Below are 22,799 nucleotides of genomic sequence, written 5' to 3'. Positions count from 1 at the left end.
ACCCTGCAGCCAAGAGAAACCCTACAGCCAAGAGAAACCTCTACTAATACAGCATAGAGAAAGCCTACAGCCAAGAGAAACCTCTACTAATACAGCCAAGAGAAAGCCTACAGCCAAGATAAACCTCCACTACTACAGCCAAGAGAAACCCTACAGCCAAGAGAAAGCCTACAGCCAAGAGAAAGCCTAAAGCCAAGAGAAACCTCCACTACTACAGCCAAGAGAAACCCTACAGCCAAGAGAAAGCCTACAGCCAAGAGAAACCTCTACTAATACAGCCAAGAGAAAGCCTACAGCCAAGAGAAAGCCTACAGCCAAGAGAAAGCCTACAGCCAAGAGAAACCTCTACTAATACAGCAAAGATAAACCCTACAGGCAAGAGAACCCTCCACTACTACAGCCAAGAGAAACCCTACAGCCAAGAGAAACCCTACAGCCAAGAGAAACCCTACAGCCAAGAGAAACCTCTACTAATACAGCCAAGAGAAAGCCTACAGCCAAGAGAAACCTCTACTAATACAGCAAAGATAAACCCCACAGCCAAGAGAACCCTCCACTTCTACAGCCAAGAGAAGCCTACAGCCAAGAGAACCCTCCACTACTACAGCCAAGAGAAGCCTACAGCCAAGAGAACCCTCTACAGCCAGGAGAACCTTCTACTACTTCAGCCAAGAGAACCCTCTACTACTACAACAGCCAAGAGAGCCCTAAAGCCAGGTGAACCCAACTGCCAGGAGAACCCTCTACAACCAAGAGAATCTTACAGCCAAGAGAACCCTCTACTACCACAGGCAAGAGAAGCCGAGAGAGCCCTACTGCCGAGAGAGCCCTACAGCCAAGAGAGAGCCCTACAGCCAAGAGGACACCACAGCCAAGAGGACACCACAGCCAAGAGGACACCACAGCCAAGAGGACACCACAGCCAAGAGAACCTTGCAGCCAAGAGAACCTTGCAGCCAAGAGAGAGCCCTACGGCCAAGAGAGAACCCTACGGCCAAGAGGACACTACGACCAAGAGAACTCTACGGCCAAGAGAGCCCTACGGCCAAGAGAGCCCTACGGCCAAGAAAGCCACATGACCTAGACCCCTACAGCCAAGAGAGCCCTACAGCCAAGAGAGAGCCCTACAGCAAAGAGAGAGCCCTACAGCAAAGAGAGAGCCCTACAGCAAAGAGAGAGCCCTACAGCAAAGAGAGAGCCCTACAGCAAAGAGAGAGCCCTACAGCAAAGAGAGAGCCCTACAGCAAAGAGAGAGCCCTACAGCCAAGAGAAAGCCTACAGCCAAGAGAAACCTCTACTAATACAGCCAAGAGAAAGCCTACAGCCAAGAGAAAGCCTACAGCCAAGAGAAAGCCTACAGCCAAGAGAAACCTCTACTAATACAGCCAAGAGAAAGCCTACAGCCAAGAGAAACCTCCACTACTACAGCCAAGAGAAACCCTACAGTCAAGAGACACCTCTACTAATACAGCCAAGAGAAAGCCTACAGCCAAGAGAAACCTCTACTAATACAGCCAAGAGAGCCCTACAGCCAAGAGAGAGCCCTACAGCAAAGAGAGAGCCCTACAGCAAAGAGAGAGCCCTACAGCAAAGAGAGAGCCCTACAGCAAAGAGAGAGCCCTACAGCAAAGAGAGAGCCCTACAGCAAAGAGAGAGCCCTACAGCAAAGAGAGAGCCCTACAGCAAAGAGAGAGCCCTACAGCAAAGAGAGAGCCCTACAGCAAAGAGAGAGCCCTACAGCAAAGAGAGAGCCCTACAGCAAAGAGAGAGCCCTACAGCAAAGAGAGAGCCCTACAGCAAGGAGAGAGCCCTATAGCCAAGAGAGAGCACTACAGACAAGAGAGACCCTACAGACAAGAGAGACCCTACAGACAAGAGAGACCCTACAGATAAGAGAGACCCTACAGCCAGGAGAACCCTACAGCCAGGAGAACCCTCTATTATTGGACTGTCTGGGACAACCACAAATGAATCAGTCTCTCCTCTCCCCGAAGCCCTCTTCTGCTATCAGAGGGAGTAACATTCACCTCCGACCCCTGCTAGCCTGTCCCTTGTCTTTATCTCAAACCTCCCACCCTTCTGCCGGTCCTCCCCTGATCCCGCCCCACTCTACTCCTCTCTCCTGGCCCCACTCTACTCCGCTCTCCTGGCCCCACTCTACTGGCCCCACTCTACTCCGCTCTCCTGGCCCCACTCTACTCCGCTCTCCTGGCCCCACTCTACTCCTCTCTCCTGGCCCCACTCTACTCCTCTCTCCTGGCCCCACTCTACTCCTCTCTCCTGGCCCCACTCTACTCCTCTCTCCTGGCCCCACTCTACTCCTCTCTCCTGGCCCCACTCTACTCCTCTCTCCTGGCCCCACTCTACTCCTCTCTCCTGGCCCCACTCTACTCCTCTCTCCTGGCCCCACTCTACTCCTCTCTCCTGGCCCCACTCTACTCCTCTCTCCTGGCCCCACTCTACTCCTCTCTCCTGGCCCCACTCTACTCCTCTCTCCTGGCCCCACTCTACTCCTCTCTCCTGGCCCCACTCTACTCCTCTCTCCTGGCCCCACTCTACTCCTCTCTCCTGGCCCTTCTCTTTACATTTGACATTTTCTGTCATTTAGCAGACGCTCTTATCCAGAGCGACTTACAGTAGTGAATTCATATATTTTATCAAACCCACAACCCTAGTGTTGTGAGCCACACGGAACCGACTGTGTAGTTCTAATGAGGTTCTTGTAGGGAGTCATGTTGTCTAAGTGTTGGACTGCAGACAGGAGAGGTTTTAGTATACAGTATGACAGAATATAGCAACAGTACCCTCCTGTCCTGGAATGTCCACGTAGAGAATGGACTGAAGTGTCTCTTACTAGATTCATAATGCTGTGGAAGTGTTCCAGTGTAACCCAGTAACCTTCCCTTTCTGCTGAGTATTAAATAAATAATTCAACATTTAGTTGAATGAAGCATTAAGCCCGCAGGCTGCTCCTCCATCCTTTCACACACTCACACACTACTCACACAGATGGCAGCAATTGTTACCAAGACTACCCTTGCTCTTAAACTTCACTCATCCCACAGCAAATTACCCTGGGAAGGAGGAAAGAGCCTCCCGGAGGATTTCAGACCTCTCGACACACACACACACACACATCTGTGTTGCACTCACACTAAACACACACAGATGACATGATTTCTTTATCTAAAGACCATCTCTCAGACGAGGTTGACTGAGAGTCAGAAATGCATTGCTGGGGGGTAGGGGAGCTCTCTACCACACACCGATAGACAGAATGAACAGGCACGCACTGGGTGAATACAAGGGAGGAAGAGATGGAGAGAGAGAGGGGGAGCTGGAGAGGGAGGGAGAAGTGGAGATAGAGATTTGAAGATAGAAAGAGTGAAAAAGTTGTCTGTTGAGAGAGAGAGAGAGAGAGAGAGAGAGAGAGAGAGAAAGAGAGAGAGGGACAGAGAGAGGGAGAGAGAGAGAGAAAGAGAGAGAGGGACAGAGAGAGAGAGAGAGAGAGAGGGACAGAGAGAGAGAGAGAGAGAGGAAGGCACAGAGAGAGAGAGAGGAAGGGACAGAGAGAGAGAGAGGAAGGGACAGAGAGAGAGAGAGGAAGGGACAGAGAGAGAGAGAGGAAGGGACAGAGAGAGAGAGAGGAAGGGACAGAGAGAGAGAGAGGGAGGGACAGAGAGAGAGAGAGAGAGGGAGGGACAGAGAGAGAGAGAGGGAGGGACAGAGAGAGAGAGAGGGAGGGACAGAGAGAGAGAGAGGGAGGGACAGAGAGAGAGAGAGGGAGGGACAGAGAGAGATAGAGGGAGGGACAGAGAGAGAGAGAGAGAGAGGGAGGGACAGAGAGAGAGGGAGGGACAGAGAGAGAGAGAGAGAAAGAGAGAGAGAGAGAGAGAGAGAGAGGGACAGAGAGAGAGAGAGAGAGAGAGAGAGAGAGAGGGACAGAGAGAGAGACAGAGAGAGAGAGAGAGAGAGAGAGAGGGACAGAGAGAGAGAGAGCGAGAGGGACAGAGAGAGAGAGAGCGAGAGGGACAGAGAGAGAGAAAAAAACAAATACAAATTCAATATAGACATCATTGCACTAGAACACACAAACTATACATACCTTGGCCTAAACATCAGTGTCACAGAGCAGAGTGGAGAGGCATTCACACTAGCATCTATTCACACTAGCATCTATTCACACTAGCATCTATTCACACTAGCATCTATTCACACTAGCATCTATTAACACTAGCATCTATTCACACTAGCATCTATTCACACTAGCATCTATTCACACTAGCATCTATTCACACTAGCATCTATTAACACTAGCATCTATTAACACTAGCATCCATTAACACTAGCATCCATTAACACTAGCATCCATTAACACTAGCATCCATTAACACTAGCATCTATTAACACTAGCATCTATTCACACTAGCATCTATTCACACTAGCATCTATTCACACTAGCATCTATTCACACTAGCATCTATTCACACTAGCATCTATTCACACTAGCATCTATTCACACTAGCATCTATTCACACTAGCATCTATTAACACTAGCATATATTAACACTAGCATCCATTAACACTAGCATCTATTAACACTAGCATCTATTCACACTAGCATCTATTCACACTAGCATCTATTCACACTAGCATCTATTCACACTAGCATCTATTAACACTAGCATCTATTAACACTAGCATCCATTAACACTAGCATCCATTAACACTAGCATCTATTAACACTAGCATCCATTAACACTAGCATCTATTCACACTAGCATCTATTAACACTAGCATCTATTAACACCAGCATCTATTAACACTAGCATCTATTAACGCTAGCATCCATTAACACTAGCATATATTAACACTAGCATCCATTAACACTAGCATCTATTAACACTAGCATCTATTAACACTAGCATCCATTAACACTAGCATCCATTAACACTAGCATCTATTAACACTAGCATCTATTAACACCAGCATCTATTAACACTAGCATCTATTAATGCTAGCATCCATTAACACTAGCATATATTAACACTAGCATCCATTAACACTAGCATCTATTAACACTAGCATCTATTCACACTAGCATCTATTCACACTAGCATCTATTCACACTAGCATCTATTCACACTAGCATCTATTCACACTAGCATCTATTCACACTAGCATCTATTCACACTAGCATCTATTAACACTAGCATATATTAACACTAGCATCCATTAACACTAGCATCCATTAACACTAGCATCTATTCACACTAGCATCTATTCACACTAGCATCTATTCACACTAGCATCTATTCACACTAGCATCTATTCACACTAGCATCTATTAACACTAGCATCTATTAACACTAGCATCCATTAACACTAGCATCCATTAACACTAGCATCTATTAACACTAGCATCCATTAACACTAGCATCTATTCACACTAGCATCTATTAACACTAGCATCTATTAACACCAGCATCTATTAACACTAGCATCTATTAACGCTAGCATCCATTAACACTAGCATATATTAACACTAGCATCCATTAACACTAGCATCTATTAACACTAGCATCTATTAACACTAGCATCCATTAACACTAGCATCCATTAACACTAGCATCCATTAACACTAGCATCTATTAACACTAGCATCTATTAACACTAGCATCTATTAACACTAGCATCTATTAACACTAGCATCTATTAACGCTAGCATCTATTAACGCTAGCATCTATTAACGCTAGCATCTATTAACGCTAGCATCTATTAACGCTAGCATCTATTAACGCTAGCATCTATTAACGCTAGCATCTATTAACGCTAGCATCTATTCACACTAGCATATATTCACACTAGCATCTATTAACACTAGCATCTATTAACACTAGCATATATTAACACTAGCATCTATTAACACTAGCATCTATTAACATTAGCATCTATTCACACTAGCATCTATTAACACTAGCATCTATTAACACTAGCATCTATTAACACTAGCATCTATTAACACTAGCATCTATTAACACTAGCATCTACAGTATATCACAAAAGTGAGTACACCCTCACATTTTTGTCTGCTTGTCTTCAGCAAACTGTTTGCGAGCTTTCTTGTGCATCATCTTTAGAAGAGGCTTCCTTCTGGAACGACAGCCATGCAGACCAATTTGATGCAGTGTACGGCGTATGGGCTGACCCCCCACCCCTTCAACCTCTGCAGCAATGCTGGTCCCACTCATTCGTCTATTTCCCAAAGACAACCTCTGGATATGACGCTGAGCATGTGCACTCAACTTCTTTGGTCGACCATGGCAAGGCCTGTTCTGAGTGGAACCTGTCCAGTTAAACCGCTGTATGGTCTTGGCCACCGTGCTGCAGCTCAGTTTCATGGTCTTGGCAATCTTCTTATAGCCCAGGCCATCTTTATGTAGAGCAACAATTATTTTTTTCAGATCCTCAGAGAGTTCTTTGCCATGAGGTGCCATGTTGAACTGCCATGTTGAACTTCCAGTGACCAGTCAGTGTGTGAGAGCGATGACACCAAATATAACACACCTGCTCCCCATTCACACCTGAGACCTTGTAACACTAACGAGTCACATGACACCGGGGAGGGAAAATGGCTAATTGGGCCCAATTTGGACATTTTCACTTAGGGGTCTACTCACTTTTGTTGCCAGCGGTTTAGACATTAATGGCTGTATGTTGAGTTATTTTGAGGGGACAGCAAATTGAAACTGTTATATAAGCTGTACACGCACTACTTTATATGGTAGCAAAGTGTCATTTCTTCAGTGTTGCCACATGAAAAGATATACTCAAATATTTACTAAACTGTGAGGGGTGTACTCACTTTTGTGATATACTGTATTAACACTAGCATCTATTAACACTAACATCTATTCAGACTAATATCTATTAAAACTAGCATTGAATTACACTAACACAAATACATTCATTCATTCATTCATTCCTCACCAGAATGAGTCCAGAAGCTAAGCTCATATTTCAAGGGAAGGGGCATCCTATGTTTGTTGAATCAATTGTTTGCGCAATCAATACCAACAGGAAGAGAAGCATGTCTCAGCCGGTAGCTCAATGTGTGTTTATGGGTGTACTTTAATTAGTGGCCAATTGCAGGGTGGATTTGTCGATATGAATTCCAAGCACATTTCCTAATCTATGTTTTGGAATGTGAATGACAAGGCTCAAGTAGTGACTGTCTCTTTGTTGACAGCTTTACTCATCCCCTCGTCTAAACCCCTCCCTCTGGAAGTGACCCTACATGTTCTTTAAAAACACAAGACAACAGACAACAGTAGGAAGCCTTCAATAGGTTGTCGACTACTATACTAAGTCAAAGGAAAAGGGCAAACAAATTTCATAATGGAATCCAGCCCAAGTTTTAGACGGAAATTAAACCCAGTAACACATGGGGGAGGGGTTCCCCTCCTTGGTAAGCCTAGTAAAACATCAAAGACATCCACCTCACATCCCTGGAACAGATGTTCCAAAGGTCCCATGAAAAGCAGGAATGTAATATTGGAAGCTGTGCTGTTTTATGAGGGTAAAGGACAAACTAACACTAAATACCACTCATAGTAGCAGAACTCTCTCAAACCTACCCATGAGGGTTAACGTTTACATAGTGTCACGGATTCCCCCAGTACTGCTGCTCATTCCGTTCACCAGCTCCGGAGGTCTACGTCACCCGCCTTCTAGGCATCACTGAACTGGATGATTACCCCCAACCCGGACTGTCTTGTCTCATTACGCACATTCTCCCTGATTAGTATGTGTATATATGTGCCCTCTGTTCCCCATTGTCCTTGCTGATTATTGTTCCATGTCCGTTGGTCTTGTGAGTACCTGTGCTCTCTTGTATCGGCTTGCGTGTTACCGTGTTAGTGTGCACTTGTTATTACAGGTCTCTTCCCGTGTATTGTTATTACGCGTCTCTTCCCGTGTATTGTTATTACAGGTCTCTTCCTGTGTATTGTTATTACAGGTCTCTTCCCGTGTATTGTTATTACAGGTCTCTTCCCGTATATTGTTATTACAGGTCTCTTCCCGTGTATTGTTATTACAGGTCTCTTCCCGTGTATTGTTATTACAAGTCTCTTCCAGTGTATTGTTATTACAGGTCTCTTCCCGTGTATTGTTATTACGGGTCTCTTCCAGTGTATTGTTATTACGGGTCTCGTCCAGTGTATTGTTATTACAGGTCTCGTCCAGTGTATTGTTATTACAGGTCTCTTCCCGTGTATTGTTATTACAGGTCTCTTCCCGTGTATTGTTATTACAAGTCTCTTCCAGTGTATTGTTATTACAGGTCTCTTCCCGTGTATTGTTATTACGGGTCTCTTCCAGTGTATTGTTATTACGGGTCTCTTCCCGTGTATTGTTATTACGGGTCTCGTCCCGTGTATTGTTATTACGGGTCTCGTCCCGTGTATTGTTATTACAGGTCTCTTCCCGTGTATTGTTATTACAGGTCTCTTCCCGTGTATTGTTATTACAGGTCTCTTCCCGTGTATTGTTATTACAGGTCTCTTCCCGTGTATTGTTATTACAGGTCTCTTCCAGTGTATTGTTATTACAGGTCTCTTCCCGTGTATTGTTATTACAGGTCTCTTCCAGTGTATTGTTATTACAGGTCTCTTCCAGTGTATTGTTATTACAGGTCTCTTCCCGTGTATTGTTATTACGGGTCTCGTCCCGTGTATTGTTATTACGGGTCTCGTCCAGTGTATTGTTATTACGGGTCTCTTCCAGTGTATTGTTATTACAGGTCTCTTCCCGTGTATTGTTATTACGGGTCTCTTCCCGTGTATTGTTATTACGGGTCTCGTCCCGTGTATTGTTATTACAGGTCTCGTCCCGTGTATTGTTATTACAGGTCTCTTCCCGTGTATTGTTATTACGGGTCTCGTCCCGTGTATTGTTATTACGGGTCTCGTCCAGTGTATTGTTATTACAAGTCTCTTCCAGTGTATTGTTATTACAGGTCTCTTCCCGTGTATTGTTATTACGGGTCTCGTCCCGTGTATTGTTATTACGGGTCTCGTCCCGTGTATTGTTATTACAGGTCTCGTCCCGTGTATTGTTATTACAGGTCTCTTCCCGTGTATTGTTATTACAGGTCTCTTCCCGTGTATTGTTATTACAGGTCTCTTCCCGTGTATTGTTATTACAGGTCTCTTCCAGTGTATTGTTATTACAGGTCTCTTCCCGTGTATTGTTATTACAGGTCTCTTCCAGTGTATTGTTATTACAGGTCTCTTCCAGTGTATTGTTATTACAGGTCTCTTCCCGTGTATTGTTATTACGGGTCTCGTCCCGTGTATTGTTATTACGGGTCTCGTCCAGTGTATTGTTATTACAGGTCTCTTCCAGTGTATTGTTATTACAGGTCTCTTCCCGTGTATTGTTATTACGGGTCTCGTCCCGTGTATTGTTATTACGGGTCTCGTCCAGTGTATTTATTAGAGGTTTACACCTCACTCTTTGTTTGGGTTACAGCCCTGTGTCATATAAACTCAGAAGAAAGAAAACATCCTCTCACTGTCAACTGCGTTTTTTTTCAGCAAACGTAACATGTGTAAAAATGTGTATGAATATAATAAGATTCAACAACTGAGACAAACTGAACATGTGACTAACAGAAATTGAATAATGTGTCCCTGAACAAGGGGGGGGGGGGGGGTGGGTCAAAATCAGAAGTCAGTCAGTATCTGGTGTATTAAGTACTGCATTAAGTACTGCAGTGCATCTCCTCATGGACTGCACCAGACTTGCCAGGTCTTGCTGTGAGATGTTACCCCACTCTTCCACCAAAGCATCTACAAGTTCCCAGACATTTCTGGAGGGAATGCACCTTACCCTCACACTCCAATCCAACAAGTCCCAGACGTGCTCAACGGGCTCTTTGCTGGCCATGGCAGAACACTGACATTCCTGTCTTGCAGGAAATCATGCACAGAACGAGCAGTACGGCTGGTGGCATTGTCATGCTGGAGGGTCATGTCAGGATGAGGACGATCAGCTGTCTGTCCTGTCTTCCTGTAGTGCTGTGTTAGGCGTCTCACAGCACGGACATTGCAATTTATTGCCCTGGCCACATCTGCAGGCCCCATGCCTCCTTGCAGCATGCCTAAGGGACATTCACACAGATGAGCAGGGACCCTGGGTATCTTTCTTTTGGTGTTTTTCCAGAGTCAGTAGAAAGGCCTCTTTAGTGTCCTAAGTTTTCATAACTGGGACCTTAATTGCCTACCGTCTGTAAGCTCTTAGTGTCTTAACGACCATTCCACGGTTGCATGTTCATTAATTAATCAAGCCTAGTGGTTAGAGCGTTGGGCTAGTAACCGGAAGGTTGCAAGTTCAAATCCCCGAGCTGACAAGGTACAAACCTGTCGTTCTGCCCCTGAACAAGCAGTTAACCCACTGTTCCTAGGCCGTCATTGAAAATAAGAATTTGTTCTTAACTGACTTGCCTAGTTAAATAAAGGTAAAAAAATAAATAAATAAATAAAATATGATTATGGTTCATTGCACACACATGGGAAACAGTGTTTAAACCCTTTACAATGATGATCTGTGAAGTTATTTGGGTTTTTACGAATTATCTTTGAAAGACAGGGTCCTGAAAAAGGGACTTTTATTTTTTTTCTGAGTTTATAGTAGAGGTCGACCGATTAATCGGCATGGCCAATTTTAAGTTTTCATAACAATCAGTAATCTCCATTTTTGGACACCGATCATGGCCGATTACATTGCACTCCACGAGGAGACTGCGTGGCAGACTGACTACCTGTTATGTGAGTGCAGCAAGGAGCCAAGTTAAGGCGCTAGCAAGCATTAAACATATCTTATAAAAAACTATCAATCTCAACATAATCACTAGTTAACTACACATGGTTGATGATAATACTAGTTTATCTAGCTTGTCCTGCGTTGCATATAATTGATGCGGTGCCTGTTAATTTATCATTGAATCACAGCCTACTTCGCCAAACGGGTGATTTAACAAGCGCATTCGCGAAAAAAGCACTATCAATTGCACCAATGTGTACCAAACCATAAACATCAACACGTGTTTGCCAGCAGCTCTTCATAATGCTTCAAGCATTGCGCTGTTTATTGTGCTGCGAGGGCCGCGCGTTGGGGGGGGGGGGGGGGGGGGGGGGGGGGGGGTGTACTGTCACAAGTCCTACCGAAGGTGGCTCCCCTTCCAGTTCGGGTGGTGGGTATCTGCCACTGATCCCTATTCCCCCTTTCTGTTTATTGGTTTCACCTGTGTTCATTTTAGGCTGATTGGTTGGGCTTTATTATCCAGCAGGCCCACCTACTGGTTGTGCGGGATTGTTTGATATACGTGTTTACACGTCTGTGTGTCACGGTTTTCCCATTTTCTTGTGTTTTGCTGGACTTTTTTTGGTCCTCCAATAATCGGTATCGGCGTTGAAAAATCATAATGGGTCGATCTCTAGTTTATATGTACGTGTTTGTTTTGGGCTTCGTTCTCTGTCATGTTCATGACGTACACTATTTTGGGTAGAGAAAAAACAATGTTTTATTATTCCTGCACCTGTCTTTATACAACGTGACACATAGACAGACCTCATCCAACCATATGGAGTTATTTGACCTCGATTTGAATAGGTCTCTAAAAACCTATTCCGTGAGAGAGACTACCTGTAATATAGAACCATTACCATCAAATCCTCTGCATTAACAGAGCCATAACTCTCACTGGTCTACACAACTAATTCATACACCCACTAGTGTATACACACACACACTCTATTTATAGCAATCATGTGATCATGGTTCCATGTTTAATCAGTCAGTTGTATGAAAGGGAGCCAGTGCGAAAGACGGAACAGCTCCTCTGAGGTCTAGCTAGTTAAAATGAGACAATCTGCTTATCAAACACAACAAAGGGCTTAATTACACAACAGAGTTGGAGAAGGTGACTTAATGAGGAAATACTTCTGAGGACTTTCACAACACAGAGCGAGAGCACTATTTGGCCCTAAACAGAGTACACAGTGGCAGAATACTGGTCAATTTTGTATTTATTTTTTCCAAGAGGCTTCCCTTTTGAACTCGCCCAAATGCTCCAAACAGTCAAGCATCACACAGAAGCAATACCCAAAACACTAGGAACTGACAGAACAAATAACCAAAACACTAGGAACTGACAGAACAAATTCCCAAAACACTAGGAACTGACAGAACAAATACACAAAACACTAGGAACTGACAGAACAAATACACAAAACACTAGGAACTGACAGAACAAATAACCAAAACACTAGGAACTGACAGAACAAATTCCCAAAACACTAGGAACTGACAGAACAAATTCCCAAAACACTAGGAACTGACAGAACAAATACACAAAACACTAGGAACTGACAGAACAAATAACCAAAACACTAGGAACTGACAGAACAAATAACCAAAACACTAGGAACTGACAGAACAAATACACAAAACACTAGGAACTGACAGAACAAATACACAAAACACTAGGAACTGACAGAACAAATAACCAAAACACTAGGAACTGACAGAACAAATTCCCAAAACACTAGGAACTGACAGAACAAATACACAAAACACTAGGAACTGACAGAACAAATACACAAAACACTAGGAACTGACAGAACAAATAACCAAAACACTAGGAACTGACAGAACAAATACCCAAAACACTAGGAACTGACAAAACAAATACCCAAAACACTAGGAACTGACAGAACAAATACCCAAAACACTAGGAACTGACAGAACAAATACCCAAAACACTAGGAACTGACAGAACAAATACACAAAGACTAGGAACTGACAGAACAAATAACCAAAACACTAGGAACTGACAGAACAAATTCCCAAAACACTAGGAACTGACAGAACAAATACACAAAACACTAGGAACTGACAGAACAAATAACCAAAACACTAGGAACTGACAGAACAAATTCCCAAAACACTAGGAACTGACAGAACAAATACACAAAACACTAGGAACTGACAGAACAAATAACCAAAACACTAGGAACTGACAGAACAAATAACCAAAACACTAGGAACTGACAGAACAAATTCCCAAAACACTAGGAACTGACAGAACAAATACACAAAACACTAGGAACTGACAGAACAAATAACCAAAACACTAGGAACTGACAGAACAAATTCCCAAAACACTAGGAACTGACAGAACAAATACACAAAACACTAGGAACTGACAGAACAAATAACCAAAACACTAGGAACTGACAGAACAAATAACCAAAACACTAGGAACTGACAGAACAAATACCCAAAACACTAGGAACTGACAAAACAAATACCCAAAACACTAGGAACTGACAGAACAAATACCCAAAACACTAGGAACTGACAGAACAAATACCCAAAACACTAGGAACTGACAGAACAAATACACAAAACACTAGGAACTGACAGAACAAATAACCAAAACACTAGGAACTGACAGAACAAATTCCCAAAACACTAGGAACTGACAGAACAAATACCCAAAACACTAGGAACTGACAGAACAAATACCCAAAACACTAGGAACTGACAGAACAAATACCCAAAACACTAGGAACTGACAGAACAAATACCCAAAACACTAGGAACTGACAGAACAAATACACAAAGACTAGGAACTGACAGAACAAATAACCAAAACACTAGGAACTGACAGAACAAATTCCCAAAACACTAGGAACTGACAGAACAAATACACAAAACACTAGGAACTGACAGAACAAATAACCAAAACACTAGGAACTGACAGAACAAATTCCCAAAACACTAGGAACTGACAGAACAAATACACAAAACACTAGGAACTGACAGAACAAATAACCAAAACACTAGGAACTGACAGAACAAATAACCAAAACACTAGGAACTGACAGAACAAATTCCCAAAACACTAGGAACTGACAGAACAAATACACAAAACACTAGGAACTGACAGAACAAATAACCAAAACACTAGGAACTGACAGAACAAATTCCCAAAACACTAGGAACTGACAGAACAAATACACAAAACACTAGGAACTGACAGAACAAATAACCAAAACACTAGGAACTGACAGAACAAATAACCAAAACACTAGGAACTGACAGAACAAATACCCAAAACACTAGGAACTGACAAAACAAATACCCAAAACACTAGGAACTGACAGAACAAATACCCAAAACACTAGGAACTGACAGAACAAATACCCAAAACACTAGGAACTGACAGAACAAATACACAAAGACTAGGAACTGACAGAACAAATAACCAAAACACTAGGAACTGACAGAACAAATTCCCAAAACACTAGGAACTGACAGAACAAATACACAAAACACTAGGAACTGACAGAACAAATAACCAAAACACTAGGAACTGACAGAACAAATTCCCAAAACACTAGGAACTGACAGAACAAATACACAAAACACTAGGAACTGACAGAACAAATAACCAAAACACTAGGAACTGACAGAACAAATAACCAAAACACTAGGAACTGACAGAACAAATTCCCAAAACACTAGGAACTGACAGAACAAATACCCAAAACACTAGGAACTGACAGAACAAATAACCAAAACACTAGGAACTGACAGAACAAATTCCCAAAACACTAGGAACTGACAGAACAAATACCCAAAACACTAGGAACTGACAGAACAAATACCCAAAACACTAGGAACTGACAGAAAAAATACCCAAAACACTAGGAACTGACAGAAAAAATACCCAAAACACTAGGAACTGACAGAACAAATACCCAAAACACTAGGAACTGACAGAACAAATACCCAAAACACTAGGAACTGACAGAACAAATTCCCAAAACACTAGGAACTGACAGAATAAATACCCAAAACACTAGGAACTGACAGAACAAATAACCAAAACACTAGGAACTGACAGAACAAATAACCAAAACACTAGGAACTGACAGAACAAATACCCAAAACACTAGGAACTGACAGAACAAATTCCCAAAACACTAGGAACTGACAGAACAAATACCCAAAACACTAGGAACTGACAGAACAAATTCCCAAAACACTAGGAACTGACAGAACAAATACCCAAAACACTAGGAACTGACAGAACAAATACCCAAAACACTAGGAACTGACAGAACAAATACCCAAAACACTAGGAACTGACAGAACAAATTCCCAAAACACTACCATCAGAAGTTCAGATGTGAGTCCCAGACACTGCCTCTCAGTCTCACCAACAACTGAAGCTATGCCTCAGTACTGATACTCACCACACAGGAGAACCCAGAACCCGAGCAGAACCGGCTGGGCCAAACGACCAACCTGAACCTACGCCAGACAATGTGGTATTATTTACAACACACCTTCCTTCCGGAGCCTTCCACCCCTGAGGCCTATACTTTGGTTAACACTACATTGTACTGAGTGGGCCTTTATTGTGGTACCATAATTGACATAGTGTACTCTGTACTACTCTGTACTACATTGTAGTAAAGGTGTATTTCCACACTACAGAAATGACTGTAGCAGCTATAATCTGATAAGTTCAGTGCAATAGTAGTGCAGCAGTGAAGGCAGATGCCTTTAGACTGGCCTGGAGCTGAGAGCTCATGACCAAACACAGATGGCCAGTCTGCAGAACAGAGCCCACAGACATACACAGACAGAGATGGGTTAAACATTAACTTAACCAAAGTGACTGAAGTGAGACAGCGAGAGAAAATCCAATAAGTACACATAACACAAACCCTTATACACAAATACTACACCCCACACTGTCTGGGCTGGGAATTAACCTATAAGAGGGAGGGGAGAAGGGAGGGAGGGAAGGAAGGAAGGAAGGAAGGAAGGAAGGAAGGATGCACACTCAACACATACTGTACATTACTTCCCAACAGGATTCTTACACGTACACTAGTCTGTGGTCTCAGCAGGTTGTGCTGTGATAAAAGCTGCAGCAGAGAGCGAGAGAACGAGCAGACTGTGGATTTACAGAACAGGTCCGGCCAGACTCCAGGCCCCAGTTTAGTGGCTGGGAGGTTGGGTAACGATAGGCCTACGGTTGGGGAACGATAGGCCTACGGTTCAGTGGCTGGGAGGTTGGGTAACGATAGGCCTACGGTTCAGTGGCTGGGAGGTTGGGTAACGATAGGCCTACGGTTCAGTGGCTGGGAGGTTGGGTAACGATAGGCCTACGGTTCAGTGGCTGGGAGGTTGGGTAACGATAGGCCTACGGTTCAGTGGCTGGGAGGTTGGGTAACGATAAGCCTATGGTTCAGTGGCTGGGAGGTTGGGTAACGATAGGCCTACGGTTCAGTGGCTGGGAGGTTGGGTAACGATAGGCCTACGGTTCAGTGGCTGGGAGGTTGGGTAACGATAGGCCTACGGTTCAGTGGCTGGGAGGTTGGGTAACGATAGGCCTACGGTTCAGTGGCTGGGAGGTTGGGTAACGATAGGCCTACGGTTCAGTGGCTGGGAGGTTGGGTAACGATAGGCCTACGGTTCAGTGGCTGGGAGGTTGGGTAACGATAGGCCTACGGTTCAGTGGCTGGAAGATTGGGTAACGATAGGCCTACGGTTCAGTGGCTGGGAGGTTGGGTAACGATAGGCCTACGGTTCAGTGGCTGGGAGGTTGGGTAACGATAGGCCTACGGTTCAGTGGCTGGGAGGTTGGGTAACGATAGACCTACGGTTCAGTGGCTGGGAGGTTGGGTAACGATAGGCCTACGGTTCAGTGGCTGGGAGGATGGGTAACGATAGGCCTACGGTTCAGTGGCTGGGAGGTTGGGTAACGATAGACCTACGGTTCAGTGGCTGGGAGGTTGGGTAACGATAGGCCTATGGTTCAGTGGCTGGGAGGTTGGGTAACGATAGGCCTACGGTTCAGTGGCTGGAAGATTGGGTAACTACAGGGCTATGGTCAGAGGTGGAAAAGGACTCAATTGTGATACTTGAGTAAAGGTATAGATACCTTAATATAAAATGACTCAAGTAAAAGTGAAAGTCACCCAGTAAAATATTACTTGAGTAAAATGTACTTAAGTACAGTGGTAGAAAAAGTACTCAATTGTCATACTTGAGTAAAAGTACAAAGTAAAAGTAAATGCTAACTTTTTTTGACAGCCAGGGGAACACTCCAACACTTATTTTTACTGTCCTGCTAAGCATTCAAATTGTAACTAATACTTTTGGGTGTCAGGGAAAATGTATGGAGTAAAAAGTACATGATTTTCTTTAGGAATGTAGTGAAGTAAAAGTAGTCAAAAATATAAAATACAAAAAAAAGACTTAAGTAAAAAATACTTTAAAGTACTACTTAAGTGCTTTACACCACTGGCTATGGTTAAGTGGCTGGGAGGTTGGGTAACTGCAGAGCAGGGTAATGTGGCAAGAAAACATAACAGCAATCCAGTTCACACACACCACACCGAAACCCAACTACACCATAATTGCAATGCTACTCACTCAAAACAACAAACAACCATAATACTGTCAAAACCACACAATACTCTGATAAAATGATCCCGTACCCATACACCACACTAACAGCCAAGTTCACACACAATGACTGGACCAATACAAACACATAACTACCGTCTAGTCATTCACACACAGCAACCATGTATACAAACAACTCTATAATCACAACAGTCCAAGTCATGATGGGCGCTGCAGTGTTTGGTGAAGGGAGGGGGCGCAGGGCTCAACACTAATCATGCAGTCTATTTAAAGTACTACTATGCTGAATGTGATGCAGCAATGGATGGGACTTATATAGGAGAGGGTGCGATCGTACAGCAGAGGTGTGGCTGTTCTGTGTTAATAGGCAGCGGTTGGGTGCTCATTGGTAGGACCATCATGTGACTGTCTGTCTATCTGTGTCTGTGTGTGTTTGTCTGTCTATCTGTGTGTGTCTGTCTATCGGTGTCTGGCTGTGTGTGTCAGCAGTAGCCGCCCCTCCTCATCCCCTCACACACAGATGATAGGGCATCCAGTAATCTCGTTAAGCCTCGCCCTCTCTCTCATTCTCTCTCTCTATCTCCATCTCCCCCTTCTCACCCCCCCCCCCCCCCCCTCTCCATCTCACAATCTGAAAGCACTGGGCTAAATGTCCACTCCACACTGCTGCCTGACTATCTGTGGGTGTGAAACCCATCACTGCTTTCATTAAACTACTTCTAGGAGGGTCTCTCTTACCTCTAACCCTTCTCAAGGCTAAGGAGAGAGGGCTAGGAGGTCAGAGGTGAGGAACAGGGATACAGACCCAGCATTGAAAGCAAGGAGAGAGTACTTCTCCGTGTGAAATGTGAGGGAGGGAAGGCGGAGCAGGGCAATACTAAATGTATTAGAAGGGCAGGGATAACAGGGAAGGGGCGACTACTGTCAGGAGCTTGAGGGTTAGAGGAGAAGGGGTGAGTTAGGGGAGGAGGAAAGAGCAAACAGTCTAGGGCAGGCAGATGTTGCCCTAAAGATGTTGCCCTATTCTAGGTCGATGTTTCCGTACCACAATCCAATTAGGAAAAAGTCAACCTGATGGCACATTTGGGTTCATCCCCATGTGCACACACACACTCAAAGCACCTGCGATCCTCCATCAATAATGATGTAAGCACGCCACATATGTAGTGTGTCCACTTGGAGAAATCATCAGTGGCATAAACTCATGGATGCCAAGAGAAGCTAGGCTTCCAAGAAAAAATAAAACATAAGATAATGTATGTTTTCATCATTTTCCTTCAATTCGCAGGAGGCTGAATGTATCTCACCGGAGAAGCAGCGCCCCTCTGTCTAAGTATGTGTAGGCCATATATCTGACGCTATCTGGTTATAAAGAGTATGACATTGTTGCTGCTCGTAGCATTGAATCCAACCGGAAGCCAGCGAGCATTTGGCCTATAAAATAACAGCCCGTCGGCATTGAGCTAAACGGAGCGAGCTCAACTGTGAAAAAAAGTGTCAAGAGAAACCAGTTAGATTTTCTTTTTACCAGATCGGAGTTGGCTTCACTCCTATCACAGAGAAATACGTCATCAATAGAAACAACTTGAATTGTTGAATCTCGTTGTGTTGTTGTACTCCGGTGGCTGGCTAGCTCAAATGGTCCTTTTCCTAAATTAGCCATGGATGGATTTATGGTTTTACTTAATTATCTGTACTGGCCAATGATTAAAATGGCGATTCTTTCGGCCAACTCATCCAACCATAAAATACATTACGGGACGCACGTTCAGTATGTAGCTAGATGTAGAAGGCTAATGTAAACTTGCTAACTTTGCCCATGAAAAGGAAGTTAGGCTAGCGAGCAAGCATTTTAGCGGCCTACAGTAGGTCAACAGAAATAAATGTGTGTACTGTATGACAGAGTCAGAGACGTTTCATAAACATGAACGAGAGGAGGGCATTGGCGTTTCCCTACAAGTACACTTGTGTGTATAAGGTAGTTGTTGTGAAATTGTTAGATGACATACATGGTCGGAACTAGAAGCACAAGCATTTCACTACACTCGCATTAACATCTGCTAACCATGTGTATGTGACCAATAACATTTGATTTGAAGTAGAGCGAGTCAATATGTATTTTCCTCTTGCATGAACACACAAACACACAAATCAGAACCATGGAAGCCACATTATATTTAGTTTATATTGATTGGACTAAATTATTTCTGGTATCTTTTAGTTGTGACTGTATTAGACTAAGCAGAAGTGAGGCTGGAATAGTGGAGGCTGCTCCTGTTTTCTTTGCAACTTGCAGTAATTCTCCATGGTACTAAATCAATAGTTATTTAGTTGTCTGAAAATGTCAGAAACATGAACTTTCTTTACCATGCTGCAGGTCATGTAACTGTTTGTTACATGTAATATGCGTTGTGGACTTCACCAGACAGGTTGCTCTCCCGTTTTGTAATGAAACAAAGGGGTGGTTGAATTTATTCTGCCACTGTCTTCATTTTGACTCGGCTTTAGCCTTTAGGCATATATCACGGTCGCAAGGCATTTGAATAAGTTATAGAGCAAACAACGCAATTATCACAGATCATATTGTTGTAATGTGTATTTTTTTCTGGCTTGGCTTCCCCGGTAGGTACGGTACTGTAGTGCAGGTACAGTAGTGTAGGTACAGTAGTGTAGGTACTGTAGTGTAGGTACAGTACTGTAGTGTAGGTACAGCACTGTAGTGTAGGTACAGTACTGTAGTGTAGGTACAGTACTGTAGTGTAGGTACAGCACTGTAGGGACTGTACTGTAGGTACTGTAGTATAGTGTAGGTACTGTAGTGTAGGTACAGTAGTGTAGTGTAGGTACCATAGTGTAGTGTAGGTACAGTAGTGTAGGTACTGTACTGTAGTGTAGGTACAGTAGTGTAGTGTAGGTACAGTACTGTAGTGTAGGTACAGTAGTGTAGGTACAGTAGTGTAGTGTAGGTACAGTACTGTAGTGTAGGTACAGTAGTGTAGTGTAGGTACCATAGTGTAGTGTAGGTACAGTAGTGTAGGTACTGTAGTGTAGGTACTGTAGTGTAGTGTAGGTACAGTAGTGAAGTGTAGGTACAGTACTGTAGTGTAGGTACAGTAGTGTAGGTACAGTAGTGTAGTGTAGGTACAGTACTGTAGTGTAGGTACAGTAGTGTAGGTACAGTGCTGTAGTGTAGGTACAGTACTGTAGTGTAGGTACTGTAGTGTAGGTACAGTACTGTAGTGTAGGTACAGTACTGTAGTGTAGGCTAGTCTCACTCTCGACAAACACTAAACCTGTTCGACAGTGTGGTGGAGGGGTGCAGGCTACTGTCAGGGACCCGGCAGAGACGTTCTTTTCTTTCGGCCAACTCTAATGAGCTGTCAAATCATCCCGAATGCCTGGGAGATTTGGGGGGGGGGGTTACGCCGCTGGTCTGACAGGCTGGCTGGGATGTGTGTCCAACCACACCCTCGGCTGTGTGGAGCTCTGTACAAACCCACCATCAGGCCGGTGTCCACATCAGTCAGTAGTAGGCTGTCATTCTGATAAAAACACAATGTTCCACCATTGGCCATGGGTGGGTGCCATGATGAAGAGCACAGCCCATGACGTGCAAATACGCACACGCAAAATACCAGTCTCGAGCGCGCTGCCCGGTCTGAGGATCACGCCCCACGGGTGCTCGTGTCATTTCCACCCCGTAGCTAACCGACTGTGGCTGGTGATCCATGGGCAACATAACGAGCATGTTAAAGCCTAACTAATGATCGGGTGTATTTTGCCTTGCTACCATATGCCATGCACCAATGTCATATAGGCTACTAGCCATTGTAATACACAACCTTAACAAGCCGTTGTTGGCTACAGTCCAGACCCATAAATTACAACTTATTTTTCAACATCTGTAGCTGGAGATGGACATGTCACCAGCACATCAGCTACTAACCGCCACCGACTGCAGACCACAGCATCATGACCGATATGCCGGTCTCTAAAAAGTTGAAGAACAGTATTTAATACTATTATGGTCGTGTTGCAACATCCGCAGCCTAGACAGTGATTTACACGGACTCTGTACAGAAGATACAATGTAAACGCATGTATCCATACAGCGAGGCGATGCCAGCACTACCTCGATATCAGAGGACGTCGCTCTCTGTAGAATCCAGTCTGCCTGCCTGTCAGAGTTTGCGCAGGTAGCACACATTTATAAGCCAGCAGAGCTGTGGGGCTGACCAACTGGCCAACATATACACTTACTTAAATGTCGTCTGTCATCAAGTGGGAGGTAGCCTTGTCTGTTTGGGGCTCCGACAGAGATGTCAAACGTTTCTGGTGTACTGGTTCTCATCCACTACGGCAGCGGTGCCTCGGCATCAGTCAGAGAGAGAGCGCACACCTCACCTCGATTTGAGAGATGCTGTGCAGCTGGGCGTTCTCTTTTTTTCGCAGTCGGGCAGGTAAGTTACAAACTTATCCTCTCAAATAGCCTGCTATTAATTAACCCCTTTTTAACTAGCAGCAGAGGGTAACGTTGAGCAAAATGTAGGCTAAATTCCACTAAAACGTTAACGTGGTGGCCAGACTGGATTTACTGTTCTGCTGTGGGTTTCTCGAGGCACACCCGGCACGCTGTCACACGCCACGCCTACACATGACGTCGGCTTTCAAAACGTTTCATCCAGCGTCCCAAGGCCACGTTCAGTTGCCAAACGTTTTCGAACGTTGCAGATAGAAATGCCGTGAATAGAGCTCCTTATACCGGAGAGGCATATTTGTTCTACATAGACCCAACATACGTATATCTGAACGTTCAAAACGTCCTGCTGAACGCTCCCCAGCTTTTAAGACTGGATAGTAGCCTATGATGTCGGGTTCATGTGTTAGTCAGAACTAGGAAATGTGCGATTTGTTTTATTTAATATTATAATTGATTTGACCTTTTATTTAACTAGGCAAGTCAGTTAAGAACACATCACTATTTTCAATGACGGCCCCTGGACAGTGGGTTAACTGCCTTGTTCAGGGGCAGAACGACATATTTTTACCTTATCAGCTCGGGGATTCGAGCGCGGATTTCAAAAACGGTAACTAATCCGTTACGTTACCAGCTAAAATATTGTAATCGGATTACAGATACTTTTGAAATACTTCGAGGATTACTTTTAAATTCAGAAAGGATCAGGGGCGAAAATCTGATATCAACTTTGGAGGGGACAATTACATGACATTTTCTCAAGAGCAATTCCTGAGGGGGACACCAAAAGTAGTGCTGTAACAC

The 22,799-nt window shown here is 44.0% G+C and overlaps 1 protein-coding gene across 1 annotated transcript in view; it reads right to left on the bottom strand.

Moving 5' to 3' along the window:
* Window positions 1–22,180, bottom strand: part of LOC110504413 (janus kinase and microtubule-interacting protein 1) — a 51,342-nt gene extending 29,162 nt beyond the window's left edge. Inside the window, exon 1 of the mRNA XM_090219479.1 lies at window positions 21,779–22,180. The gene's annotated coding sequence lies outside the window, so the exon portion shown is untranslated. The remainder of the gene's footprint in view (window positions 1–21,778) is intronic.
* Window positions 22,181–22,799: the final 619 nt, after the last annotated feature.

Source organism: Oncorhynchus mykiss, chromosome 25, assembly GCF_057628025.1.
Source record: "Oncorhynchus mykiss isolate SJ-2025 chromosome 25, ASM5762802v1, whole genome shotgun sequence".
Lineage (NCBI taxonomy): Eukaryota > Metazoa > Chordata > Actinopteri > Salmoniformes > Salmonidae > Oncorhynchus > Oncorhynchus mykiss.
The sequence above is the reverse complement of the archived record's forward strand: the minus strand, read 5'-3'. Positions and strand labels throughout refer to the sequence as shown.